Raw genomic sequence first — 24370 nt, 5'->3', positions numbered from 1 at the left:
TTCTACCCTATCTATAAAAACAATGTTCCATTTTATAACAGTAGATTTCCAATTTCGAGCCATTACAAGTTTTGTTGCAAATATAATATGGGTTATAAAATATTCTTGACTTTTTTTACAGATAGGAAAGTCAATGTTCTATAGAAACATGTAACGGACCCCTATACTCTGATTAAGTATATCCGTTGAGAGGTTCTCTTTATTCCTACAGAGCAAAAGTGTTTATAGCTCCTCCCACCCAAACATCAGTTTAGACTTGATGAATGGTGAAAAGTAGTATGTCTTTATTGAGAAAAGTATAGGGTTTTATGTACAGATCCCCAACATGGGTTCTCCATTCAAAGTACAGTAAGCCCACCCAGGTGCCTCTGTGCCTGGAAGAGAATTGTGACCTACTTAATTAACTCCCAGCACAGAGGCGGTTGACACAAATAACCCCAAAATACATTTTAAAACCTCCTCACATATGTTACCCTCGGAAAGCTGGTCTTCCTGCACCCAATCTTGGAGAATAGAGGGAGGTTGACTGCTATGTTTAGGGGAGGCAACAAGGGGGATTATAAATCCCTTTGGGGTTATGTTCGTGGTTTCTTCTTAGGTAGCATTTAGCATTTTGCTGATTGCTTCCATATCTTTAATGTGGCTCAGTTCTGTCTCATTTAGGAATCAAATCACTTTTTCATGCAGCTCTAGCCACATTTCCCTCGCTATAATTCACACAGCCTCATTACACAGTTCATAAAAAAGAGCTCATACTTTTTAGATTCCCTTTCAAAAGTCCAATGTTATCTGAATTTGCCAAAAATGTGTTTCACCCCCTAAAGGGGCTTCCTCAGTTGGTTCCTGTGACATACCCATTGGTCACTTAAGCCTCCCCAGGACCCCACCTCTCCTCAAACAACTATAAACACTATGGACTAACCTTTCAGCCCATGTCTCTATGCCGAGCGCCTCTTTCCTGCAGTCCAGAGTCGCCTTTTCATCTGCCAGGGGGGTGCTGAGATATGGTACATCTGACTGTGAGTAACCCAAAACCACTCTGGAACTCTAAAACGGATTGCAAAGTCACCATGATAAAACTTTAACCAGAGTGCTCTCGGTCACAGGACTATCAATCAGGGCACTTTATGGAGGAGAAGGCAAAGAGGCATTGTGTGACACCAAGGACTTGAGGGAGCTCCATCATGTACGCACAAAAAGTGCTGTGTTTTTAGGTGGCCGGAGAACTCTACCCAGCACTCGGATGCTTTGCGCCGGATCCTATACTAGCCACGTCCCACTGAACTTTTGTGCTTCCATCTAATTCAGGTTAGCCACATCTCATCCGGGCTATCCTTGGACAGAATTTGCACTCCAGAGAAATCATTCTGGAGATATATGACATGTGGGAGTGTTTGGCTATATTGTGTGTGTTTTAGCAAGTTTTCTGAATTGTGCTCTCTGTATCTGGGAGATAATTTAGCATTTAACTGAGGGCTGACTCAATTATCTCCGAGACACAGAAGCAGCTTATGTCATAATGGGTATAAATTTGTGAGTTTTGTGTAATAAAAACAGTTCTGCACCCTTCACTAAGTCTCGGCCAGTGTTAGGTGAGACAGCGGGAGCCCTTGCAATAGACCATAATCACACTGAAGCTATGCACACTGGGAAGGGACAAACTAGGCAGTAGTAACCAATCAACTTAATGGTATACCACCACATCTGGTGGCAGTAGTGGGACAGTCCCTTTCCCTGGAACTGGAGTGGAACCAGCATCTGATGGAGCAGCGCTTTGAGCGATTGAAGCATATAACCCTCAAGGACCTCTTCCAAGTACGACGTAGGATGTAAGCAACAGATCAAAAGCAGTGAATTTGAATTCCAGTTCACCCTACACCAGGTACCCTTCTACAATTGGGTACCCATCATTGCCGTCAAACTAACCGGGAAAGCAGCAGAAGAGTTCTCGGCAATACCCGACAAAGACCTGCAAAGTAAAGGGTACACCTGCGGGTAAAGGAACCTTACTGGACAAAAGAGAGTCTTTCACCAAATTGTCATGCCAACTTTACCGGGCAGCCATGCACTGGGTATATGGATGCCAGGCAACCACCATGGAGGATGTAGTGAAACTTATGTTCCTAGAGCAAATTTACGCAGTGGTCTCTCCAGAACTTCAGGAGTGGGTAACAGACTGACAACCTCTTTCCCGATCCGAGGCAGCCTGCCTTGCAGATGAATATGTCGATGCTAGGCGGCTGGACCTGCTAGTCCAGCGCGTCCCCAATGCATCGAGTCTCCCGCAGGGCTGCCACGTCCTACCCACTGTCCGGAACTTTGCCCAGCCCAAACACCAGCGGCCCATTTGAATCACAATGGGAACAGCTGCTTTTGGTGCAAAAATGTCAGACTCATCTGGAGGTACTGTCCTATGAAAGCCACCCACAACAACTGGACCAGACCTGGTCCCCTGGCCCCTCAAGAAGAAGATGCGTTAAGTCTCGACTATGCTTCTGACCGATATCGACTGGGGACCGAAGAATCCTGGGGTACCCTCCACAAGGAGAAAAAGGCACTTCCTAGGTAAACAACCTAATAGGGAGTACCAGAAAGAAAGGGTTAATGGGGTGGCAAAAGGGCATAACCCTGCATAAAGCACAGAAAAGAATAAAGAAATGAAGGATATGATCACCCCGTAAAGAAAACGGGCTGGTCATCTTCAGGCCACCCCAGAGCGACGTCTCAAACGAAATAATAAACAACTTTATTAGGAAAAAACTTATTAAAACCAAAGAACAAACAAAGTTCTAAAAGTATATGAATGAATTGGGCCTGGTATCTGCAGAAACATAGCTATGTACACATGTATCAGTCTCAATACAATATAGCAAACATACTCATAACAGAGTAGTAGATAAGATACATGTAGCAATATATACTAAATAGTGTCATGCACCATGACCCACAGGGTTAACACTCTGATATAGAAATCGAAAGGATAGAGGAGGTCATAAGGTGAGAGTGAAAAATAAAGTGGAGATAACCTATCAAAGGTAATACAACAATGAATGAAGGCTACATCTAACCACAGATAACTCACTACGCCCAACCACCCTCGTACATATATCCAGAGCAAAAAAGGAAAAAAATAGCTCAAATAGAAGTGTGACACCCTGTATCCAAGAAATACTGGATTAGTCTAAGTCAACATAGACAGCCCAACGCGCTTTTCGGCAGACTAACCGCCTTTATCACGGGCAAAATAAAAAGTAAAGTAAACCACATACGATTCCCCCCCCCTAGACCTATTTAAATATCTCCCCGTACCTCCCATCCAGTGTAATTGGTTGTCACTTGCCCATACGCGAGTCCGTATCAATAGGGAGGCTGGACCTGCTAGTCCAGCGCGTCCCCAATGCATCGAGTCTCCCGCAGGGCTGCCACGTCCTACCCACTGTCGGGAACTTTGCCCAGCCCAAACACCAGCGGCCCATTTGAGTCACAATGGGAACAGCTGCTTTTGGTGCAAAAATGTCAGACTCATCTGGAGGGACTGTCCTATGAAAGCCACCCGCTTTAACTGGACCAGACCTGGTCCCCTGGCCCCTCACGGGAATTATGCAGATATGTTTAAGCCAGGTTACAAGGCAATGGTAAAATCATTTAAAACACCAGGTCTATGAAAAGCAAGTTGGGAAGGTCCTTATGGTCCTTATGTTAGTCTAAGAATAAAAATGAGGACAAACTGTGTTACAGGTTTAAAAAGCAAACATTGGTACAAAATGTAATAAATCAATTCTTGTGTCTAGTGATCAATGTAAAAGAAATGTACTAAGGTATAAGAAATGTACTAAGGTATAAGAAATGTACTAATGTATAAGAAATTTACTAATGTATAAGAATAGTAAACTGGGAGGTTACTGCACGCATTAAAGGGCTGCGCATGCGCGAACGGGAGGTTACTGCACGCATGCGCAGTGCTCATTAAAGGGCGCATGCGCAGATTATCGTCGCGCATGGCGGCAACTATGATGACTGTCGAGTATATGCAAGTGTGGGCGGTCTTGTAGAGTGATGAGGTACTGTAGCTTGTCTGCTTAGTATTGCGCATGCGCAAATTGGAAGTTACTATGCACATGCGCGGCAGTTTGCCGTTATGCGCATGCGCGGACGGGAGGTTACTGCATGCATGCGCAGTGCTCATTAAACAGCGCATGCACAGATCATCGTCGCGTGTGGCGGCAATTAGGATGACTGTGGAGTATATCCACCTTTTTCCAACAAGCAAGATGGCGGTTTTGGTCGCTTGATAAAGTGTGAGTACACTTATTGCCTTTAGAGGTGGGTTATTTGAATATTGACACCTGCTATTACTGTTTAGGTCCCATGTCTCTCTTTACTCCTTATATGTTTCCAGTACATTTAAATAGTTTTATTTGATATTGCTATGCTATTACCAGGATATTGTACCAGCACGTGAGGTGGTGATGTCACTTCCTGTGCTGGTAACAATCTTATGCTGATAGCCATCAGCTGTAAGAGGGCTTTATAAGCAGACACATTTGAACATGGATACAGGTACCCTTGATAAAGGCAGCCAGTTGGTGCCGAAACGTTGGGGGCGTTTGGTGACTCGTGTTTCTGTCTGAGGCTTGTAAGGATTTTTGTGGTAATTTATTACTATTATTTTATTGTATCTGCCTTTACTTCTGTTACTTTGTTTACATTCATTTTTTCTTATATGTTTACATTCTGGTACTTTTTTGTACATAATAACATTTTTTTGAGATTGTTATGGTGTGCATTCTATATCCTATATATATTTGAATATTTAAAGCACTTGAGGGAGTGCTTATATGGTTTGCACCTGGCTGTTTTTATATTGTTTTGTCTCTCCATGTGCTGTTGATTTGATAAGAATAGTAAACTGCCATCTGTTTTTCATTACAGAACTGATACTGTTTTACATGGACAAAAACCTGTATGATTTTAAATAAAAGGACAAATTGTTTGGACTTTCAAAGGACATTATGGACTTTCAAAGAGACTGTGCTTGTGGATTCGATTGGAGAGGACAATATTTCATGAACTAAATCAAACCGATTGTGTTTTCTGGTTAATGTAAACTGTATACAATTACACAGCATAATAACTATGATACTGTTATTATTAATGTTAGGTAAAATCAATGCCCAAGGTAAATTAATGAATTAGTGAAAAATGTAAAGGTAATTGTAACAAGAAGTTTGTTCTTAGGAGTTCAGAAATGAAAGGGTTAAAATGACTTGCTTCTCCTTCTTGGAGTGTAAAAAGCAATACAGACAACTGGAAATGGCTGTGTTAAAAGGCCTTTCCTTGTAAACTGATACTTAGAGACCAATATCAGAGAACAAAATTGAAGATTATGCTAGCTTTAGTGTACTAATAATCTTAATTTTAATAAAGACAGGAGGCGAGTATTTTGCATATCTCTCTTTACTAAAACTCCATAGCAGTAAAGAAAGTGATAATAAGAACCAATCAAAAAACAGTAGGAGGTATAGTATTCCCAGTGAACAGGCTCCTCCCCCTCTTTCAACTAGCAACATCGCAGACGGCAAAGTTCAAATAATGTTGATTCGAAAACCAGTCTTGGGTCTGTAACAGAAGAATAAATTCGAGAGTCTTAGGATCATCCATGTGGAGTGTAGGGGATACTTGGGGAATCAATCCAAACCAGTTAGGATAAACTTGGGATAATCCACGTAGCGATAGTTGGAGGTCCACGTTGAGTTACGCTGAAACGAGAGTGTGGAATAGGTTAGGTACTAGTCAAGAGACTTTGAAAGCATGGGAGACTTTCGTACAGTATTTTATGTAAGATTATATAATTAAATAGTAATATACCGGTAATACATACATTTCCTTCTAAAGAACCCCAGGGCACAACAATCATGACTTAAGATATTTACAGAATGCGTAGAACAGTCGAATATGCAGGGAGAGCAGAGACTATATCCTAGTAGAAGATAGGAGAATAGGAAAAGGACAGTATAGAAAATTTAGAAGACCGAAAGGGTGGGTATGGGTGGGAAAATACTCGCCTCCTGTCTTTATTAAAATTAAGATTATTAGTACACTAAAGCTAGCATAATCTTCAATTTTATTATATGACAGGAGGCTTCGTATTTTGCATTTTTAACGCTGATGTAATAAGGAAAAAGCCGCGCAGGAGTTCGGTCTAAAGTAGAAGGTCCGGAAAGTGGATTCGCGGGACCAGTCAGCTGTGCGTAGGACATCTGATAGTGAAGCTCCGGCTGAAAAGGCCGAAGAAGCAGCCGCGCCTCTCACCGAGTGTGCCCCGAAAGAGGCGTCTACGCCTGCTAGTGACAAGATCCAGCGTACCCATCTAGCGAGAGTGGTAGAGGAAACTGGATTGTGAGGTTTGACATAGGAGATCAGAAGTTGACCGGAGGGAGTCGGGCCGAGAGAGGCGGTAGCCGTCATGTAGCTGCGTAAGGTTGCGACCACGCACAATTGGGGTTCCGTGAGGAAAAAGGGATAAAAAATAGTGGTAGAGTTAGATTTGGTGCGTCGGGAGACATGGAATGTCACCCCTTGAGGATCCATTGAGAAGGCATTGGCTTCGAAGGCTCTAACGTCGGATACCCGACGAAAGGAAACTAGGCAGAGCAACACCGTCATTTTGGCTGAAAGTTGGCGGAGTGAGAGTCTGTCGTTAGGCGGCCATTCTCTTAAGAAGTTGAGGACGAGGTCCACATCCCATAGTTGATTGTATTTGGGGGCCGGAGGGCGTTTGAGTCGCATGGCCCTCAGTAGTCTACATACCATAGGATCCTTGCCCACCGGAATTCCTTGGATGGGGATATGGGCCGCTGAGATCGCTGATCGGACTACGTTAATGGTCCTATAAGATTTTCCTGTTGTAAAAAGTGACGTCAGGAAGTTCAGGACGGTGGGAATAGGTGCCGTAAGTGGATTGAGGTCCCGTTCCAAGCACCAAGAGGACCAGGAGGTCCAAGCAGAGATGTAGCATAGGGAGGTTACTATGCTACATCTCTGCTTGGCCACGACTCCCATAAGAGGTCCCTAGCAGTCTGCGATAGTTCGCTGACTCGCCAGGTGCCCCGGAAAGAGTCCAAGCCACCAGGGAGAGTCTCTCTTCCATTATCAGCGGGTGGGGGTTCCCCTTCGGATCCCTGAGGAGAGTCGGATGGGACGGTAGTAAGAGCGGATCTGCGTAGGATAGCGCTAGCAGGTCCGGGAACCACGGTTGACTCTGCCATAGGGGGGTAATCAGGAGCAGAGAGATCTGGTGTGTCTTCAGATAGTGGAGAGTCCTCGCTATCATGGCGAATGGGGGAAATGCGTAGGCGCCGAAGGGGGGCCAGGTCTGGAGGAAAGCGTCCACTGCTCTGCATTCTGGGTCCGGGAGCCAGCTGAAGAAGTCTGGCGTTTGTCTGTTGTTGCGGGATGCAAAGAGGTCTAGATGGAAGGGTCCTCTCCTTCTCGAGAGGGCATTGAATATCTCTGGATCCAGCATCCAATCGCTGCCGTCTCTCCAATGTCGAGAGAACCAGTCGGCTGTTAAATTCGTCTCCCCTGGGAGGTATTCCGCCTTGAGGGAAATGTTGCGTGGGAGACAGAAGTCGAACACCTCTTTCGTGAGTTCGGATAGGAGTCGTGAGCGGGCTCCGCCTAAGCGGTTGATGTAGCGGACGGCTGAGATGTTGTCCATCCTGAGGAGAATGCAACAATTTGATTTGTCCTTTGCCAGACTGCGTATGGCGAAGGAGCCTGCCAGTAGTTCGAGGCAGTTGATGTGTAGGTTGAGTTCCTGTGGAGTCCAGGTTCCCCCTGTCGATACATCCTCACTCGTGGTGCCCCAACCCCAAAGGCTGGCGTCCGACTCCAGTACGAAATCTGGGGTTTCGCCGAAGATAGCTCGGCCGTTCCAGGCCTGCCTGCTGTCCAGCCACCATTGAAGTTCCTCCCGGACTTCTGCCGTCACTGGTACGGGTTGATCGTAAGTGGGGTTCCGGCGGAGGAAGGATGCTTTGAGGCGTTGCATCGCCCTGTAGTGGAGCGGGCCCGGGAAGATGGCCTGGATGGATGCCGAGAGAAGGCCTACGATTCGAGCTAGATTGCGTAGGGGAACTGATTGGCATCAGATCGTCTTGCGGATTTCCTTCCGAATCGCTGCGATCTTGGTCGTCGGTAGTCGGAGCGTGCTGGAGACCGAGTCGATTTCGAAACCCAGGAACTGTATGGTTTGGGACGGAGTTGTAGCGGATTTCTGATGGTTTATCGTAAACCCTAGGGATTCTAGGAGTTCCATGGCAAAACGTGTGTGTAGTCTGAGTCTTGACTTGACGGAGCAGAAGATTAGGAGGTCGTCCAGGTATATAATGCAGCAAATTCCTCTTGCGCACAGATGAGTAACTACCGGCTTCAACAGTTTGGTGAAACACCATGGGGCCGAACTGAGGCCGAAAGGGAGGCAAGTGAATTGCCATGGTTGGTCGTTCCACAGGAAGCGGAGGAAGCATCTGCTGTCGATATGTACCGGTACTGACAGGTAGGCATCCTTGAGGTCCAATCTTGTGAACCAGTCGCCGTCTTGTAGGAGGTCCGGTAAAAGGTGGATTCCCTCCATTTTGAAGTGGCGGTAGACCACGTGAGCATTGAGTGTACGTAGGTTTATGACCGGTCTGAGGTCTCCTGTCTTCTTTTTCACTAAGAAAAGATTGCTGAAGAATCCTCCGGTGTCTGTGGCGGGTTCTATCGCCCCTTTGTTGTAGAGTTCCTGAAGTTCGGCTTGGATGAGCTTTGAGTCCTCTGTCGAACAGTTGATTGGTCGTGGTGGGGACTCTTGGTAAGGTGTGCTGACGAAATCTATGATGTATCCCTGTACCGTCTGGAGTATCCAAGCGTCTGACGAAATGGTCGTCCAGTTCTGAAAGAAAAGAGAGAGACGACCTGCATGCAAGGTGGTCATAGGTAGATGATAGCTTACCTGGAGTGAATCGGGATCTGCCTCGGGTACTGCGTCCTCTGTCTGAGCCTCTTGAGAAGGTGAAAGGCTGGCGGTATCCCGTTTCTGGGTAGAAGGGTTGCGGTCTTGAGGATCGGGGGCCTGATGGCCAGAAACGGCTGGCAGCACGGCCCCTGTGGCGGCCAGCCCGTCCAAAAACACCCCTAGTGGGGTATTGTCTGAAAACCCTCCTCATTGAGGTCTGGGCTTTACTCAACGAGGTGAAGACGTTGACGTGGCGATTCAATTCCTTTAGGAAAGGGTCTCCAAATAACTTGCCCTGTGCCAGAGGTCCGAGTTCCTTGGTGCCCAAATCCACCAACTTCCCGTCTATTCGGAGAAGTGCTGCCTTACGCCTCTCAGATGAGAGGGCCACATTTGCGTTTCCGAGGAAACAAAAACCGCGTTGAGCCCATTCGCGGATATCATGAGCCCATTCCCTGACCATATCGGCATCGAATTGGTCTGCCCGTTGGAAAGCATCGTCTGCTAGGTACATGATGCGTGATAGGGGTCTGGAGGTATCTAAGAGTTTGTCTTGGACTCCTTTGAATCCCCTCTCCACCCTGCAGCGGGGGTTGTGACCGCCTCTACTCATGAAAGTAGTGATTACTTGGTCAAATTCAGGTGTCATGGCTACTTGATCTGGTAGGGAAGGGCGGGGGCATTCCGATCTCAGTCGGTTGCGAACTACCTTGTCCATGGGTTTACGCATCCATAAGTGCATAAACTTAGCCAGGTGTTCCGGTGGTGTCCAGTCTGTCAAGCGGTGGTGTCTGATGTTACGTGGATCGAAGAGTGTCTGGCCCATGGGGTCCAGGATAGCTTCGTCCTGAGGCAGGGTGTTGTCCCCTGTCCATTGCCATTCTGCAGCGAGAGAGTCTGAATCCCCTGCATGAAAGGGTTTAGATCTTGAGTCCCAGGCGTCGTCGTCAGAATGGGATGCGTTAGCTTGCCATTCATCCAAGATGGCCATAGTGCCATCGATATCTTCTTCCTCCTCTGAGGATAGAACTTGGGTAGGAGCAGGGGCGACAGATGTTGTCGTTTTGCTCCGCTTGGTGGGTCTTTTGCCTTTGTTCAATTTGGGGTCTGTTTCCCCTTTCCAATGGCGTTTACTAGCCCGGGTGTCGTCTTTAGACTGGGTTTCAGAGTCTTCAGACTCAGTGTCTTGGCGTGTGTGGCGTGGTTTGGAGCGTTCTGGTTGAGCGGCCATCATGTGTGATAGGGCCTTTTCCATAGACGCGGCCACTGCTGCATTAACCATGGATTGAAAATCCACTGGGGTAGTTTGTGAGTCTTCCATAATGTTAGGAAAGGACTTGGCACTGTTAAGAGGGCAGTAAGGCAGGGGTCAACGTTAGGAGAGTATCCTACGGTAGTTATGGTACCAGATATAACCCCAGCAGGGTAGTATTGGGTTTTTAGTCTGGGCAGCACCCAGTATACAGAGGTTGTAATAGCAGAGCTCTGATAGGCAGTCTGGGCAGCACCCAGTGTACAGAGATTACAACAGTAGAGCTCTGATAGGCAGCCTGGGCAGCACCCAGTATACAGAGGTTACAACAGTAGAGCTCTGATAGGCATTCACCTTTATGGGGTTTCACCCCAAGGAGCACAGGGTATTGAGCCCTATAGTGCACATATACCACAGGAGTAGCAGAGACTGTCTGTGGGGACCCCTGCCTGGATGAGAGCAATGTGAGTTGATAGCAATCTGAAATAGTAATGGGATATGAATGAGCAACTGGATGTGACAACAAGCGGATTAACATAAACCTGAGCAGAAAAGGATATAAATATATATGCTTACCTTGGAGGATCCGAGTAGATGCAGATCTCAGCCACCGAGTGTGTGTGAGGCTCCAAAATGGCGGCCGCGGGTCTCGCGATTCGCGAGATCCAAGATGGCCGCCGTCACACTGAAAGTGTGGGAAAGTAGATCCGCCGGCCGGAGCGTTAAAACGCGCGGTTAGGCGGCCGGGAGTGGCAAGGGCTGTGTAGCCAAGGATTCCTTAGTGAAAGGGGACTGAAAAAAACTGCGAAAATGTCCGGAATAAAACGGAAACCGGGAGGGATAGCAGGGTGCCCAGAGTAAGAAGGGCAAAGGTAAATAAAGGAGCCCCAAGCAAATTTGGAAAAAATTAGAAAATGAGGCAATAAGATATAAGCAAAGTGAGGCAATAAGAAATAAGAGTGTAAACAGAAAATAACAAGGTTAACAAAGTCAAATAAAACCAATAATGAATAAATATGAGGAGCTCAATATTCTGACCTGTCTGCTGATGGAGCAGTAAAGAAAGAGGTGGAGGAGCCTGTTCACTGGGAATACTTTACCTCCTATTGTTTTTTGATTGGTTCTTATTATCACTTTCTTTACTGCTATGGAGTTTTAGTAAAGAGAGATATGCAAAATACGAAGCCTCCTGTCATGTAATAAAATTAAAATCCCATAAGTAATTGGTATAAGTTATTATGATGCAATATTTTAAAATTCATTAAAATAAGCATCACAGGGGGTCTTGAAATATATATTTTTATGTACTTTAAATGTATTTAATGTGTTGATATAAATATTATAAGTTTTATTCAGATTGCTTCCAGAACACTGAAATTGAGAAGCCATACCTAGGCATAGAGTATTACAGACTTTCATTGTATAGGAATGGAGACCGCATCTGGTTCACTTTAAGAGTGATGTTGAAGGGCCTGTTTATAATAACCTTTGACCTAAGCTTTGCTAGCCAGTCTCCCTCTGTATTACCATGGCTCATATTTCTAAAGGCATCTATTCATTTACCATGCATATATAACTCCTTTGTGTAGCTTACCGCCAAAAATATAACGTATGGCTTTAATCATAGATTTCAAATGATGCTAAGTCACACCCCTTTTTCTAAGATGGCAATCTTATGTATATTCCCCTCTGTAACTGAATTTTAAACCCATAAAACTAATTGTAGTTTAGAATTCGTGGCCAATACCTTTAACATCAAAAATGGATAACACCTGGAACACTGCTATGTATTGGACAAAGACTGTTAATGACATGTTATTACCGGATGGATGATGTGTTATGTTTGAATAAACATAAGTTAAACTGCAAGATACTTGATTCGATTTGTTAAGAAAACTGGTATGTGACAAACAAAGATTTCACGAAATGCCAATTTCCTACAATGTCTGGCAGTACTGCGAGACCTGTAATACCTGCCAGTGGATTTGGAAGAACGGAGACTACCCCCGGGCCAAATTCCAATCAATGCCCTTTACAAGAGTAGCCATAGACATAGTGGGGACCTTAGCTAAGCCTAGTCCCTCTGGTAAGAGACACATCCTTACCATAGTGGACTACACTATCCAGAGGTGGTGGCACTGACAAATATTAAGGCAGAAACTGTAGTGGATGCCTGGTGAGAGTCTTCTCTAGGGTGCGGTTCCCACGGGAGATAGTCTCTGACCAGGGTACCCAATTCACTACTGAAGTCACTCACCAGCTTTAGAGGCTATGCAGGATAGAGCCGCTGCATAGTTTCCCTTATCACCCTCAGACTAACGGTCTCTGTGAGCGTTTCAATGGAACTCTGAAGCAGATGTTTTGGACGTTCACTACTGCTTGTAGGGACTGGAAGAAATTCCTGCCCCATTTCCTCTTTGCTTACTGGGAGGTACTGCAAGAAACCACAGGGCTCTCCACTTTCAAGCTACTGTATAAGAGGAGGGTGTGAAGCGCCCGTGCACTGTTGTCCCTGAGCCACCTAAAGGTAATCTCATACAGCCTGAGCCAGTTCTTCCAGGCGGTCCCTGAACTCCAACACATATGGCACGTCCCACTCCCAGTGTTCTCTTACTAAGTCTAGGGACCCTCTTACTCAGACTGAACAGTAGTTCTGTGGTGGACCGCCGTAGTATTACCGCCAAGGATTCCCTTTACTGTAGTATTATAACTCCTTAGTGATTATAGCTGGTAGAAATAGACTAAAACAGAAATAGGTTGCGCCTAAATGAGATGCAACCTATTTCTGTTTTAGTTTATTCCTATTTTGGGGTCTTGAGGGTTCCCCATAAACCTTAGGAGTGCTGACTTACCTACTACAATCAGTTTGTTTACTTAGCGCTGATCCATTTGTTGTTTTTGTACATTATAGTTGGTATAGCTTTCAACCCATACATTTATTGAGACTTAATGCTGGGAGTAATCTGGTTTTATTAGGTGCTCGCTAAACTAATTGTCTCCCGGATACAGAGAGCACAAATCAAAATCACACCAAAAAACACAATAAAAACATACAGGAACCCCACACATTATACATCCCCAGATAGCTCTGATCTGAGTGCCCAAGTTTGCGAAATAGGTACTAGATCCATGCAAAGATGCCAAATCACCACCGGGCTAAAGGTTTGACCGGCCGCACAAGTGGTCCATACCCGAATGAGTTCCATAAGAATTAGGATTTTGGACGGTCAAATGTCGGGAGCTCCTGTGAATGGAATAAGGGGTGCTCCTCCTGGCTCCCAGGAAACGATTATTCCACACAGTCCAAGGCACTTTCCCTGCAAAAAGCACTCTTGTACTTGGTGTGGAAGTAGTAGAAAATCAAAGTGGAAGATGGCCAGGAGTTGAAACAGGCCAGGAGTTCCAGACAAGTTGCACATAAGTCTTGCTACAATTTTTGCATCTTTCTGCACTCCGGTTACTGTCAGAAGAAGGGCGCTCCTGGGCAGTTGCCTAGGAGGGGAAGATGTAGGGAACCAGAAGTGGGGAGGTTAGTCTTTTGGGTGATAGAATTCAAAAACAGTCAACAAAATAAAGAGGGTTTGTCACACTGCTCCCCCCTTGTCGATACTCCAGCAGACATGGCTTGACCCTTTTGGGTTAACTTGGGGATGTCCAGGAAAAGTCATTTAGTTCACAAGTTCGGTCTGACGGAAAAACCTGTTGGCATTTCCCTTCTGCTTACCAGGTAAATGATGGATGGTGAGGTCATATGGTTGTAGTTCTCAGCAACCGTACGTTGTCTCCTGGAACCCTATTAAGCCACACGAACGGTTTGTGGTCGATGATTAGCATTTAACTTGTCCATACAATTAGGAAGTGAGTTTTTTCAGAGCCAATACAAGCGCAAGGCATTCTTTTTTTAAATTTCCGCATAGCTCACTACTTGAGGCAAAAGTTTCCTGCTTAGATATGCAACAGCATGCTCCCTGCCGTCTTAGCTGACTTGACTCAAAACTGCCCCCTGTCCAAATATGGAAGCATCTGTATGGACGATAAAACGTTTGTTAGGATCTGGGGCAGCCAGGACAGGAGCATTAATCAGAGCTTGCTTCAGGGACTGGAAAGCTCTCTTTTCTTGGTCAAGTCTGTCTTTATAGTCAGGGATAAAACATCGGTAGTACCCGTCTGTCCCCAAGAAAGCCATGACTTGTGTCTTGGTACAAAGTGTGGGCCAGTTAGCCATGGCCTTGATCTTGGCTGGCTCCGGCCGTTGTTTCCCACACTCTACTCGGTGGCCCAGGTACTGCACATATTACACTTGTCTGGCTTCAAGGTTAAGCTGACTTCCCTAATTCTGTCCAGAACTGTCCCTACATGTTCTAAGTGAGCCTCCCAAGTATCACTGTAGACCCGCTATGTTGTCCAGGCATGCACAGGCATAATCCTGGAGGCGTCTATCTACCAAACATTGGAAGATAGCTGGGTCATTCTTTATCCCGAATGGCATGACCCGAAACTGGTATAAGCCGAACGGGGTGATGAAAGCCGACTTGGGATAGCCTCCTCAGCTAGGGGAATCTTCCAATACCACTTACAGAGATCAGTGGTGGTCAGGACACGTCCCCTAGCTATGGGTTTTAGCAGTTCATCCACCCAGGGCATTGGGTAGGCGTCCGTGACTGTTTTATCGTTTAGTTGCCGATACTCCACACAGAAGCTGGTCGTTCCATCCCGCTTCAGTACCAAGACTACCTGTGAGTTCCAAGGGATTTTAGATGCCTTGATGACTCCCAAGCAGAGGATTTTATTTATCTCTTTCCACATCACTTCCCAGAATGCCTCAGGAATGCGGTATGGAGGCTGGTGTATGGGTACCTGCTCGGGGGTATGTACTCTTTGTACAGCCAACTTGGCGTACTCTGGTTCCTGAGAGAAGGTAGCCTATTTTACATCAAGTAAATGAATGGCTTGAGCCCTTTCCTGGCTTTCTAGTCTGTCTCCTAACTTGACCAGCTCTATGGATCCCACTGTGTGGGTCACCTCCGAACAGGTCAGGTAGGGGTAAATTATCATGGTCTTCGAAAGCCAGGATGCATACTGTGGCCACATCTTCCTCTCTAGCCTTTTACTCCTTGAGATACTAATGTGGAACGTATGATTCACTCGCTGGTACTCACAGCTAGCTACCACATAGGTGGTGTTACAGACCTGCTCAACCACCTTATAGGGCCATGCAAGGCAGCCTGCAGTTTGTCATGTCGGACTGATTTTAGGACCATAACTTTCAGTCCAACCTAAAAAAAACTGCGATGACCCCTGGCTTACCATATCTGCTGGGCTGCCCGGAGGTTTTAACCCAACGTCTGAGCCAGTAACTCCATGCAGTCCCTCAGCTCCAGTACATAGGGTACCATCTGGGTCCTCTCTGTCTCTATTTCTCCCTCCCAGTGCTCTTGGATGAGGTCTAAGTGGCCCCTCACCCGCCTCCCGTATAGCAGTTTGTGACGGACCTTCAGGTCACCTAATCCAGGTACTGGTCTCCCCAACTCTCACATTCTCCAAAAAGACTATTATCACTAAATCCCAAAGCTCCATCCCGCGTCTCCTGAGCCAACCCGTCTTGTTCGAGGCACCAGAAGCAGCCTATACTGGCCAGGAAGCCAGGAAGACATGGTATGCCTGACTGGAAGTAGCTCTGCAATCTTATGGAACTCTAGAGCAGGTCTCAGAATCGCCACGGTCCACTGAGACTTCAATCAGAGCACTTTCAGCCCTGAACCAGCAAACAGGGGGCTTCTAGAGGATTTATAGAGTGGGTGATGAGGCATCCAACGACACCAAGAACTTGGAGGAGTTCCATGTACTCACGGAAAGAGCTATGATTTTAGGTGACTGGGAATCTCTACTCAGCCCCCTGGAGCCCTGTGCTGGATCGGAGGCTAGCCGCGTCCCCATGAACTTTGGAATTCTGTCTAATTCGTGCTAGACCTATCTGATCAGGGTGCTTTTTGGACAAATTGGCTGCTTCAGAGAGAACTTTCCAGGGATACATGACAAGTAGGGATGCTTTACTGTATTTTATATGTTTCCTGGGGTTTTCTTGTATTCGGGTTTCTATGTACGAGAGATAACACAATTATCTCCCAGACACAGAAGGGCCTGGGTGGGCTTGTGTTGCTTTGAATGGAGACCCCATGCTGGGTGTCTGTGTATGAATTTAGTGTGCCTTGCCTTAATAAACCAGTTCTTATTCACCCTTCACTAAGTCTCGACTAGGGCTTGGGTGAGACAGCGGTAACCTGTGCAGGAGGGTATAATCACTCTGGTTAGGGTAGGGTTAGGCTAGGCGTAGGGGTTAGGGTTGGTGGTAGGTGTGGGGTTAGGGTTGGTGGTAGGGGTGGGGTTAGGGAACTGCCAAAGTCCCATATTCCCGAAATCCAGAACTGCCGAAGTTCTGAATTCCCGAATTTAGGAAGTCCGAACCGAACCAAATTTTTTGCCCATGCACATCCCTATCAATTAGTGTCTACTGAATGAAGTCAAGGGGGGAGCAGTGGACTGACCTTCTGGTCACCTAAACCAGGTACGTGTCTCCCCAAACACCCACTGTAGCGGAGCTCCCGGTATTACAGTTGGGTACCTCCACCAAGGATCGCTTCCTAGCTGGAACCAGGGTAAACCTCAGTGCTTCTGCCCAGTCGCCGTGGCTTGACTGCGGTCCTCCTGGAGCCTCTCTGTCCTGGAACAGGAAAGGGGACTAGCTCTATTTCCTCCCAGGGGCTGGACGATACACAGTCCTGGGAGTTCTAGTCCTTACATGTACTTTCCTCGCTGAATCCTCCATGAGCTGATACAAAATGCAGTGAATAGACCTTTCCCTCCCAGTAACTAGATGACACATAATTCTGGGAGTACAACGGATTTTAAACTCAGCCTTTTATGCACAGAACCCAGCAGGGGGTCTCCAAATAATACAATACAAGCCCCTCCAAGGTGTCTCTGTGCCTGGGAGATAATTGAGTTAAAGACAGGTAAGTTAATTATCTCCCAGGAACAGAGAGCCAAAAAACATAATAAAAACATACAGTAACCCCACAAGTCCTACATCCCCAAACAGATCTATGCAGTATAGTGGAAACGTCACTGTGTCACAATTCTGACCGGCCGCATATGTGGTCCTATAACCAAATTAGTTCCAGAGCAATGTGTGCTTCGGCCAGTTAACTTTCAGGAGCTCCTGTGGGTCAAAATATGGGGTGCTCAGCCTAGCTCTCAGAGAGCGTCTGTTCCTCTTAGTCTCAGGCACCTTCTCTCCAAAAAGCGCTCTCCTGGCATGGTTCAAAACTCCGGACTAAGCTGCCCGGGAACCGCAAGGTCACCTAGCCGAAAAAAGTACAAAAACATTCGCGGCTAAGTACAGCTGAAGTGACCGCTGATTTCATGCTGAAATTAGTTGCATAGCGGTGGCGGCTAAGTACTGCTGAGGACCGTTCGTGGGTTTGTTCATGTAAACAGCTGCCAAGGAGCTAGCGTTCGGTTCAATACGGTTCAATACGCGAGAAGGGAAGGTGCACCGAGGGAAAACTGCTAAGCGTGGCTGGGCAGGGTAACTCCCGAATGGGGTCTCTGACCTGGATTATAGTTGGTGGCAGGAGGCCAGCTTCCACACTCCTCCAGGGGTTTGAGGCAAACGTCTGTGAAAAACAGCGTATGTCACACCTACCTCTTTTCAAAATACTATAAACACTAAAGACTAACCAAAAAAGGTGTTACGCTACTTGGGGTGATTTGGGTTGGAACTCAACTGCAGCTTGTAAACTCCCTAATTACAATAGTAAAGAAATGGAGAATCCTTAAGTATCAATACTGTAGCTTTAAGAAAAGAGAGAATCACTGGTAACTTGATTCAACCGAAGTTTTAATAAGAGTTAAACTTAAATGAATTGCATTTAGGCAATAATCCAATAATAAGAATTGCAAGTAATTCAACAACACAAAGTTCAGTATTAAGTATTTCTTCAGAGATGCATTAGATAACTTTAGTTCATAGAGATGCATTAAGTAACATTAGTTCATGAGAATAATCTTCAATAGGAACAATAATCAATTAGCTGAGAATAGTTGCAAAGCAAGAACAGTTCATAGTGAATAAGCATGATGGGAGTTGTCCTTCATGAGATTAGTAACTTGTAGCAATGAATATATTTGCAGAGCAAGAAACAGTTCATAGTGAATAAGCATGATGGGAGTTGTCCTTCATGAGATTAGTAACTTGTAGAAATGGAAGTATTTGCAATGCAAGAAACAGTTCATAGAATAAATGATTTTGTAATCAATTAGCTGAAATATATACTTTAGGTTTATATGGGTAGTCCTCCAATAGTCCAGACATATTGTCCACTTGTAAAGTAGCAAAGTTTCCTTTCTCCAGTAATCCTTTATGGCTTGCAGCAATCCTTGCATTTGCTCAAAGGCTGGAAGGGTTTGTCTGGTCCAAGTTTCCCAGTAGCTGAACCTATGGAGCTTCCAGGAGGGAGCTCACACGTTAGCTCAAACAATCAATCACCAAGCACCCTCCCTCTGGCCCAGTCTCCCTAAATACTGTCAGAGCTGTGTCAGAGGGGGGTGGAGTCAGGCTCCTCACTGCTGATAACTTAACCCCGAAGTGTTACTCCATGACAAAAGGTAAAGTACCACCGCTAATGTATTTGTAGAATTTTAGTACCACAATATGTGAATAAATTATAGACCAGCAGCTATATGGACTAACCCTCCAGCCCATGTCTCCGTGCTCAGTGTTCCTATTCTGCAGTACAGAGCCACCTTTTCATCTGCCAGGGGATGCTGAGACATGGTGTGCTTGACCGGGAGTAACACCAAACCGCTCTGGAACCTGAAAGCCGATTGCAGAGTCACCGCCATCCACTAAAATTTTAACCAGAGTGCTCTCGGTCCTATGACTATCAATCAGGGAGCTTTTTTGAAGGTTTACAGAGGGGGTGGAGAGGCATTGAATGACACCAAGGACATGTGGGAGCTCCATGTACCCATCAAAAGCGCCATGTTTTTAGGTGACCGGGGATCTCTACCCAGAACTCTGGAGCTCTGAGTCAGATCTGATGCTAGCTGCATCCCACTGAACTTTTGTACTTCCATCTAATCTGGGCTAGTTTCATTCATTCTTTTTGGAGGCTCCAGAGATACCTTTCCAGGGCTATATGACACGTGGGCGTGCTATATTGCGTATATATTGGGGTGTTTTCTGTTTTTTTAACAAGAGCTGACTCAATTATCTCCCAGACACAGAAGGGCCTGGGTGGGCTTGTATTACTTTGAATGGAGACCCCATGCTGGGTATCTGGGTATTAATATGTGTGCTTTGTTCAATAAAAACATTTCTTCTTCACCCTTCACTAAGTCTAAAGTGTTTTGGTGAAACAGCGGTACTCATTGCAAGAAAGCATAATCACTCTAGAGCTATATACACTGGGAAGGGACAACTTAGGCGGTAATAACCCATCTACTCTAGGGTATACCGTCACATTTCCAAAATGCATTTTGCCCCCTATATGGCTGATTATGCACTGAACACCAAGACTCTGTGGAGGAACTTACATTATTTTAACTGATGACCTCCTATGGGGAATGTGCCTATAAATACCTGTGTTGTGTTCAATAAAGTCAGTTCTATTATTATTATTTATATAGCACCAACAAATTCTGCAGCGCTTTACAATGGGTGGACCAACAAACATGTAATTGTAACCAGACAAGTTGAATGCACAGGAACAGAGGGGTCAATGAGCTTTGTAGCGGAATGGATGCACTAACTACACTTTTATTCCCTTTTGTTCGGCTGTCCGTACACCCCCCTGTTCAGTTACCAAACCAACTTTGTGTGGTCTCCTGTTAACACCTCACAATCACGACCACCCCTCGCTGTTAACCACAAAATGATCATCAGTGCAAGTGTTTTCCCTGTGTGGCCGCCGTTCGTATAACCGAACACATGTGCTCCAAGAATTGGTGGCCATTTTGTCTCCCGAACGCAGGCAGAGGTACATGGTCGTCGACGGCCTGGAACTATTCTCGGATACGCAACCCCACAAACACCTGGGAAACTTGTACCACTGCCCATCCCACTTCCCGAACAGTTATGAGAAGCATGAACTACCGAATAAGGGGAGCATTCGCTCCCGAACAGCCATCGATGTTCGTGTGAGAACCCCCGAAATACGGTTGTTGCCTTGTTTTCTATGGAACAAAACTTCATTGGAAGTTACCGGTTAAAACGTAATTCAAATGGCATTCCCGAACCACCAAAAGGATCTGAGCGCTATTTCGACATGTGGGTGCTCAGACCCAAGCTATTCGGTGATATGACTTTTGTGGGGTTCCTATATTATTGAAATGTATTTTTATGAAAATTGTAAAATTGTATATGTTTTCCTGTATCTGAGAGATAATTGAGTTATAGTTTTCTCACTTAATTATCTCTCAGAAACAGAGGATCCTGGCAGGAAAACCATTGTAATGTTGATATGGAGACCAAATTCTAGGGGTCAGTGCATAAAAGCCGTGTGTCACCAAAATAAAATCTCCCAAAACTATGTGTCGTCTAATTGCCGGGGGTAAAGGGTCTTGGATTTTTGCAGTGCTTTTTTCAGCTACAAGGGAGGAATAGCGGAGATACCTATGCTTGGTATTGGAGCTCAGCATAAAGCTTACATGCTAGAGGGAGGGGGGTAAAGGATAGAAAGGTAAGGATAGTATTAGAGAAGTAATGACAGTTGCAAGAGAGGAATCAGTTTTGAACTATTAACAGTTTAATTGATATGCTTTTGTGAAGAAGTGAACATTTACAAAAGCCTTATCCTTAGGTTAAACATGTTAGTGTTTTTATACTGTATTCTAATTAAACTAGTTATTTTATGGATTTTGGACCTTCCTACTTTTATCTTTGAAGATTTTAATCGGAGGATTCCCACAGTTATTTCCTTGGTGGGGAATATCCCACCTATGCCTATTAGGATTGAGCAAGACCTGACATTGCTCTCCTCTTGTGAGTATACCTCCTTCTCATTCTTTTATCTATTTTAATAATACAGAGAGCTCTAGATTCTGTTTATATATATATATATATATATATATATATATATATATATATATATATACACATACACTGATAACTCCCGACTACTACGCTGTGGCATACTGAAAAAGAACATCTCCACTACTACTGAAGACGCCTCTCAACATACTACCAAGACCACTAATATCCACAGATGGGGATTGTACCGTACAGGCGCATTTCTCCGAAGCCAAGCACAGACTCCAGAAAATTGAAAGTGTATTTTGTTTTATCTATAACTACCAGTTTCAAATATAGCACACTATTTTCCACTCTCTTCTTTTATTCCCTATACCGGTTTACCCGCACTCGAATTTAAGAACACCCGTGCAGGTTCTGCTTCCCTGAATTTCCATTTCTATCATGCATGCATCTAATGTTGAAGCCACCCTCTAGATTTAATTCTAGAATCAGACACCAACCTCAGGGGTTAGGTCATATCCTCTCTGGAGGGTTCTTCCGGAGGACCATTGTCAGAATCTCAAATCCCATTGCTCATCCATTGTCTAGTGTGTATTGCAGGATCAATTATGACCCACAGCCTGGGCGCGACAAAGTGAATCGTTTTGTCCTGTTATGGATAGACAACATATCAGCGGTCAAGTACATCAACTGCCTCGGACAGCATGATTCCGACTACTCTTGGAAAACACGAAAGACTTGTTTGTTGGATGTTGGGCAGATCTATATTTGCAAGGCTCCAATCCAGACGGGGGCCATTCACGATGGACCTGTGACCATCTCGGTGCATTAAGCAACCAAGCTGGCTTCCAGACTCCAACTGTTTGGCAGTAGATGCATTTCTTCAAACTTTGTGTAGCAGAAGCTGCATTTCTTAAAACGTTGCTGCGGGTGCCAACAATTCCATTTCTTTATGGAAGATATCAGTGAAATTTACTCTTTTACTTTGTTTAGTGTTTCATCGTTTCTCGGGTGTTTGAGTGTTCAATCTGGATACTTCTTTCGTTTTCCCTGAAAGCAGTTATTTTTCAGATTTTCTGTTGCACAAAATCTGAATCTTTGTCGGTTTTCTGTAATTTCTTTCTCCTAAACTTTGATTTCTTATGTCTTGACTACCACATCCCTTTGTTATTTTTCTTCAGGCCAATTTCTTGTTTCATATGGTAAACTGTATGAACCAGTTTCGGTAACTGCGTGTGACGGTTATCACCATCACCTGGGGTTTCATACGGACACTTTATGTGGGACCTTGGAATACGCCTATGTCTAAGTCACTGTCATGATCTTGAGCAGGTCAGATAGGAGACTTTGGCCAGGGTTGTTATTTGAGACTTTACTGGTGCTTTTAGACATATTATGAAACTTGAGAAAAAACAGAATTAAGGCAATATGCCAGAAAACAGGATACTTGCAAAAGTCTGTGATCTCCAGGTAAGGTTGAAACAAAGGCAGGTTGGTTTTAAAGGCAGGCTGGTAACAGAGGCAGAGGTCAAAATCATACGCAAGAGTGGAGCAGGTTTAAGGTAAGTCTGGAGCAGGTTGGTATGGAGCAGGGTTGAAGGTAAGTCTGGAGCAGGTTCACAGGAGCCAGGAACTGAAGTCTTTCAGGCAAATCACCAACTTCAATGTAAAGGCCTTGAGGCAGAACTAGAACTAGAGGCAAGGGAGGCCACTAGTGGTAAATAATAAAATCAGAGCAGGAACTTGTTTTAAAGAAACATAAGTCTTGTTTGTCAGGATATGATCCTGACACAATCCCCTCCTTCAAGAGCGGCATGGGTGTAGGAACCGGGGGGGATGGGGAGGACGCATCCCCCCCAGCAAATCATGCGGGGGGGACAGGTTATGGGGAAATCCCCCCCAGCTCCGCCAGCCCCCCTCATGCTGCAGCCGCCCGAGCGCTCTGTAGAGAGCCTCAGGCGGCTACAGCTTTGCCCGGGCGCAGTATGAGGAGAGGGGCTGACAGGAGGTAATCGCTCAGCGCTCCCTCCTGTCACTCCCTCACTGTAGCGTGGCCGAGCCCTGTATGGTCCGCGGGTACAGGGAGCATCTGTCTCCTGTACCCGGCCGGACTAAAAGGAAGTGCACACTGAGTGTGCACTTCCTTTTAGTCCGGCCGGGTACAGGAAACAAAAGCTCCCTGTACCCGCGGACCATACAGGGCTCTGCCACGCTACAACAGAGGTAGGGGAGGGGGGAGGAAGAGAGTAGGAAGGGAGGGAGGGGGGGAGAAAAAAGAGTGACAAGGGAGGGGGGCAGAAAAAAAGAGTGACAAGGGAGGGAGGGGGAGAAAAAAGAGAGTGACAAGGGAGGGGGGCAGAAAAAAGAGAGTGACAAGGGAGGGAGGGGGAGAAAAAAGAGAGTGACAAGGGAGGGAGGGGGAGAAAAAAGAGAGTGACAAGGGAGGGAGGGGGAGAAAAAAGAGAGTGACAAGGGAGGGAGGGGGAGAAAAAAGAGAGTGACAAGGGAGGGGGAGAAAGAGTGACAAGGGAGGGGGAGAAAGAGTGACAAGGGAGGGGGAGAAAGAGTGACAAGGGAGGGGGAGAAAGAGTGACAAGGGAGGGGGAGAGAGTGACAAGGGAGGGGGAGAGAGTGACAAGGGAGGGGGAGAGAGTGACAAGGGAGGGGGAGAGAGTGACAAGGGAGGGGGAGAGAGTGACAAGGGAGGGAGGGAGGGGGAGAAAGAGTGACAAGGGAGGGAGGGAGGGGGAGAAAGAGTGACAAGGGAGGGAGGGAGGGAGGGGGAGAAAGAGTGACAAGGGAGGGAGGGGGAGAAAGAGTGACAAGGGAGGGAGGGAGGGGGAGAAAGAGAGTGACAAGGGAGGGAGGGGGAGAAAGAGAGTGACAAGGGAGGGAGGGAGGGGGAGAAAGAGAGTGACAAGGGAGGGAGGGAGGGGGAGAAAGAGAGTGACAAGGGAGGGAGGGAGAGAAAGAGTGACAAGGGAGGGAGGGGGAGAAAGAGTGACAAGGGAGGGAGGGGGAGAAAGAGTGACAAGGGAGGGAGGGGGAGAAAGAGAGTGACAAGGGAGGGAGGGAGGGGGAG

The sequence above is a fragment of the Pelobates fuscus genome, chromosome 12 (genome assembly GCF_036172605.1).
Source record: "Pelobates fuscus isolate aPelFus1 chromosome 12, aPelFus1.pri, whole genome shotgun sequence".
Taxonomy (NCBI): domain Eukaryota; kingdom Metazoa; phylum Chordata; class Amphibia; order Anura; family Pelobatidae; genus Pelobates; species Pelobates fuscus.
This window is presented reverse-complemented; position numbering follows the sequence as displayed.